The sequence below is a fragment of the Fringilla coelebs genome, assembly GCF_963513975.1.
Source record: "Fringilla coelebs genome assembly, chromosome: 3".
NCBI lineage: Eukaryota > Metazoa > Chordata > Aves > Passeriformes > Fringillidae > Fringilla > Fringilla coelebs.
Window position 1 is genome coordinate 97559569 of NC_140030.1, and position 6000 is coordinate 97565568.

Consider the following 6000-nt stretch of genomic DNA (forward strand, 5'->3'; position numbering starts at 1 on the left):
CTTAATGCAGGTCTGGGTTTTTTGGGGTCTCCCTGACCCCAGCTGCCATGGGTGTCCCAGACAGCCAAGTCCAGTTAAGCACAACCTGTCCGGGCCCCTCAGGCAGGCTCCAGAGCCACAGGCAATCTTAGCAAGCTGCTCAGCTCTTAAGTGAGATCACTCTTTTGTGATTTTCAGCTCATTAGTGATTTCAGCTCTTTGCTTGCTAAGTGCCTCGGCAGAGCAGGGACAGAGAGGAAAAGCTCTGTATGAAGTTCCACAGAGGTGTCTTTATTGGTATCTTCTGTGAAGGGTCCCAGTGACAGTTCTTCTGCTGAACTGGGCAGAAATAGGGGTTTATATAGGGTATAGGAGTTTTGGGAAACAGTCCAATAGTAAGGACCTATAGTTTTACAGAGAGACAACATGGGTCTGAGGGCAGAAGAGGAGTTTCTTAGGTCCAGTCATTGTGACTAGGCATTTCTTATCTTAAACAACTGGCCACCAGGGAGGCCTTGCTGGCCCTGTGCTTCATGGCTCCCTAGGAGAAGCATTATTCTCCTTAGAAATTAAAAGGATCTATGCTATACATTTATTTTCAGGACATAGCTGGGACATGAGCAGGACAACTGAAGGAAATTCGTGTGGGATGCAGAGGGTATTCAGCTTCCATCAGTCCCAGCAAGACAGTGTTTAGGGGAAAATGATCAGAACAAAGTAAATTTAGTCCTTCTGCCTACATCAAAAAACATTCCCAGAAGAACTAAAGTTTTAAATAAATTGCTGGTTTCAGTCATTCAATTTTAAAGACCAGCTTATCTTCTGGGAATTTTGTCTTTTAGCAACCCTAGTATATCAGAGCAGCATACTTTATATAATTAAGCCAATCTTACAGCAAATTCCAGACTAGCTGTGCAGCACAGCAGTCCCTGAGCAATCAGCACCTTATTCAAAAGCTGCTCTTTGCTTAGACTGTGCTTGGTGATGGTGCTTTGAGCCAGAGAAGAAATCTGTAAAATGCATCCTTTCCTGACCATGGGGGCTTTCTCTGCTCCCAGTGAGGCAGCCGTGGGTCCAAATGCCACAGAGTAAATATCACTCCTTCACTGGAGATGCATGAGGGTGGTTTACTAAAAATCATGCCCAACATGCAAGTGAGATAGCCCAGTGCTTCTGGGACTCCTGCTGGAATGAATCAAAACAACTGCCTTGAAATGAACTAGAAGTACATCTATGTAGACACCAATAAGGGATTTGGTTCCCCTGACGTAAACACATTTCAGTTTATTTCCTTACTTCTCAAATTCAGAGTGACACCATTTAAATCAAATACTACATCTCAAATCATGTCCCTTCCTGAGACTAAAGAAAACAAATCCCTGGCTGCTATTTACTTTTTAGTTCTTTTGCAGATACTACAGTCCTCATTATTCACACATAATCCAAGGGGGGAAAACTAATGTTCTTCATGTAATAATATTTCAAATATTTCACTTTCAGGTCATTACATCTCTGGTATCTTCCTCCCACTCTGCAAGCATCCCCTTATGTTGTTGCTTTTCGATGGCCGCTGCCTGTGTGACCAGCTTTCCCAGCTAAGGAGCCACTAATACTGCAAATATCACTATATTGCCATTAATGGAACACACAGTACGGTGCCCAAACAGCTGAAATTACTTCTTCCAAACTCTTATCTCTTGTGTTTATTGACGATGGACTTGAAAGACACTTGCTGTTGTGCTGCTTGTTCATTGCTCCCAAGAAAGACCATCCTAGTTAAACCTTTCTCCTTAGAACATTTTTCCAGAAAATTATTTTTCTTTTTTTTTTTTTTGTCTTCCACCATTCCACTACTCCTTTCTTCTTCTCTCCTAATATTCATGCGTAAGGAATTAGTATCAAGATCATTGCCTCAAGGAAAGGTCAGGTCTGTGGTGAATGGACAGTAAAAGTGCAGAAACCTGATGCCTGTCACTGCCCTGGTGCAAGGAACTACAGGAAGTCAGCACAAGTCACTTGAATTTTTCCATAAAATCAGGGAAAATGTTCCATACTCATACCCCAGAGGTCTTCTGGGAATCCCTCCAAGGAAAGTTTCGGTTCTAGTACATGAAGTTTTTTTAGAAAGCAAATATTCAGAAGTAAACTCCCAAAACATGACCATGGATAGAAACCAGGATGATTAGAACTATCAGGATCAAAACATCTTTACTTCTGGGTTATTTTGCCAAAGAGTACTGATGTTCTTGTCCTGAGCTTTCATGGATATCTTCCACTGTGGTGCTGGTGAAGGACACAGAATTCCTCACAAGCTCAGTGTGACAAGGGCAACTTCCCAGAACTGAGTGACATTTGGTCCATGCAGAGCTTTGTATAAGGAAGTCCTTCAAACAATACAATTGAAATATACAGAATAAAGAATGGGAGTAAAGGTGCCTATTAAGATATAAGGTGCTGATACTGCAGCTCTGAAGTGGCTTCTAAAACAAGGTAATTTCAAAGTGCCTGAATCCAGAGTAACATATCAAACAAAGGTTTTGATTTGAAGGAGATCAGGACAGTATTCCTGCAGGAGCAAACCTCCTGCCTGTTTAAGTGCACTATGCATTCTGGAGGAATGGCTTCACTCTGGCAATGCAGCTGTCAGTTTGTTTAAGTAAACATGCATTCAGCCCAAACAGTAATGTTTTCTTCCAAAAGTTGCTAAACATCTCCACAAAGTGGATTAAAATTATTCAGTCAGCAGTTTTCCTTGATTGTTGATGAAACTCCACAGTTGAGAGAACAATCAGCAGTTAAAGCACTGCAACATGTTCGTGTGTGAAATTTGTGAAATCAAGGAGTATAGAAACAAAGTCTTCAAAAATCAGGATTGTTTTGACTTTTGTTGATGCATGATGATGCTCAGAAGAACTTGCATAGCTCCCCAGGAGCAGCTCTGATGTGCTGGTTCTCTGAGAGTCAGCTCATTACATCCATAACAGTGAATGTCACTGATTTCCTTTCTCCAAAATTAAGAATTGACAAATGTGAATTAAATGAGCTGAGATGCTGTCTGAAAGATGACAAAAACCAATGAAAAGTCTATGAAAATCATTGTTCTGTACTCACTTTTAAAAAAACTTTGAATAGTTACAAAACACTCTGGCCAGCTCTTGTTATTAGACATAAAGTGGTTATCACTGTTATCACTGTTGTTATGATGAAAATGAAAACGAGCTTCCTGATGGCAATACAAGGCTCAAAACAACATCTTCTAAGTATACAAAAAGCCTTGACTAAATTTTTCTCTCTTTAAAAAAAAGCCATTGTATATGAATAGATAAAAAAATATTTTGTAAATAGATCTGTATCTTAGCCATACAGAATGTTGGATCAGTTTTGAAAATGTAAAGATTTAAAGATTTTAGTTTACATAAAATATTAAGAGAGGTGTTTTGGTGCAAATATAAGAAGTGGACATATGTTTAATATCAGCATGAAAGAATGCGGTGGGGAAAATGGTTTTCTTCTCTGTCCACGGGAGGAAAACCCTGGGCTGGTGCTGGCGGGACACCGGAGGGACAAAGAGTGTGCCCTAGCCCAACAGCGCTACCCCTAAGCCCATCTTCTGCCCAGTCCCAGATGTATATTCTCTGCTCACCAGGGAAGAAGGAGGTGACTTAATCCTGGATAGTTCCAATGAGTTTATTGTAGGATCCAAGGTGCAGGAAAAGTTAGAGAGAAAAGGTGGTGGACTGAAAGGAGCAGTTGAGGGAGGGTCCAAGTTATATAAATGGATAGGGGTGGGAGGGGTCACAATACAAACAGTCCTATGGGAGAAGGTACAGGAGGAGGGGCAAGGATGAGGTGATGGACAACAGTCCAATGGGGAATGAGGAGGGGGTAGTTTCAAGGGAACCACCAATGGGAGACTGAAGTACAGAGAATGGGGTGTGTACAATACTTGTCATTTTCATACACATTAGCATAACAGTTGTAGAGAACTATGGGAAATTACTACAGCAGCTCAGTTTAACTTAAACAACAACTCTCCCATGGCATCCCAGTGCCAATTCTCCCACACCCATCACCCACAAAAGAATGTTTAGCAAATAGAGATCAAATGCATAGAATTATGTGAAAAATGAAAAACATTTATTGCCTGAACTTGGTTGCTTGTTTTTACTTCACTCTGTATCTGCTATACTGAGTGGTGACTGTTCATGTCATTAAGTTCAAGACAAAAGAGAAATTCAACTCCTTTACACGTACCTCAGAAAATGTACTTTATTCTCTCAGAGCAGGTATGCAGAAATTACTAAAACAACATTGCAGAGCTTTGGATTTCTGGGGTTCTCTTTGTACAGGGAGGTGTTCAGTGATTAGCATTCTGCATTGCTCTGCAATTAAATTTATCCCAGTGTACATTAAAAAAAACCAAACCAAAACAAAACAAACCCAACTTTGCGAATTTGGAGTGTAGGAACTCAGGTTTAACCTAGCAGTAGTCAAGCTGCCACAGCAGAAAGCAGAGAAGTGATACCCAAGGAGAAGCATTGATGAGGATAATAAGAAAATAACTACAGTACTTGTAAGTTGTTTTCACTAAACATAAAGTCTGATTCCAACCATGTAGAAAAGCACTTTCTACAGATACTCAAAGGTTCATGTAACTACCAACAATCGGCTGATAGCAACTTTTTTTTTTCCTTTTTGCAATCTGATTTCCAATCCTTAGCCTGTTTGCAGGGGTGTCGACTTTATCCAAATAGAAATAAACCTCAGCTGCTTTGCTTTTTCATCCCATGTTTTGCCAGTTAGTCTGAAGGATTCCTTCACTTAAACCCTTCAATTTACAGTGACCATTCGGTAACATCCCAAAAGCCAAACACTGGTCCTAACCACAGCCAACAGAGCACAAGGATAGGAAGAAATTCTGCAACACACAAGACCACTCAAAGCCAATTTTGAGTAGGGACTGGTACCAGCACTGTATACACTTTCCTATCTTCTCTGCAGGACAAGGCATATTCAGTTGTGAACACAGGCTTTTGATATCTAGGAAGCAGGGATTGCCACACTAAGTTTCCCAAACTTGATTCTACTATTTTCAAATCCTCTGTGCTAGAAAAGTACTTTTCAAAGAGCTGCACAGTCCCAGCAAAAGGCAGAGGACTGCAGGATCTCGGCTGCTATGGTAGAGGCTGTGAGAATCCATTCTCAGCAGTAAAAAAAAACCCAAAAAACAAACAAAACCCCAAAAACCCCAAAATCCCTCTTAATGACTACACAAATTTGAAGATGACAAAAAATTCTCTTTTATCTATAGCAACTTAATCCTACTAACAGCAGAAAAAAAATTGATTCACCTTTACAACCAAGCCTTTTTATGGCAATCCATCAAAATGAGGTAGTAATTTATAAAGGCCCCTTATAATACTGTGTCGCACGTCCCAGCTAGATGGTGACAGTGGGGGTGACAGTCCCCCTTTTCCGGGGCTCCGCAGAGTCCCAGCTACCAGTGGAGGCGCAGCGCGGAACAAAAAGGCCACAGCAGCAGCAGGGCCAGGGGTGCCACTGGGTTACTTTAGTCGATGTTACACTCGGGGTCCCAGGCAATGAGCTGGGGACAAACAACAGCTTATAAAGGGGGGCAGGTCTCAAGGGAGGATACAATGCAAGAACTGTGGGTGGAACACAAGGCAGGGAATACAAGGGAGGAAACTGCTTGGGACAGGAGGGGTTAACAGCTGGATGTGAGAGGAAGGGGTTTGAAACTTGGCAGAGAAGTAGCTAAGTAACAGCAGATAAACCAACACCTGGCTCAACTGAATAACAAAGGCAGGTCTGTAAAACCAGGGGCAGAAAAAACCCAAAAAACTACCAAAGTACAAATCAAACAATAACCTGCAAAATAAAACCACAATGCAACAATACTGTAGTAGCAGAGAGTCCCTAGGGCCTGAGAATCAGATGTCATACACATACAAATAAGCACAAAATCCCCTCAAGTGCCAACATCTTTTTTTATCGTCCAAG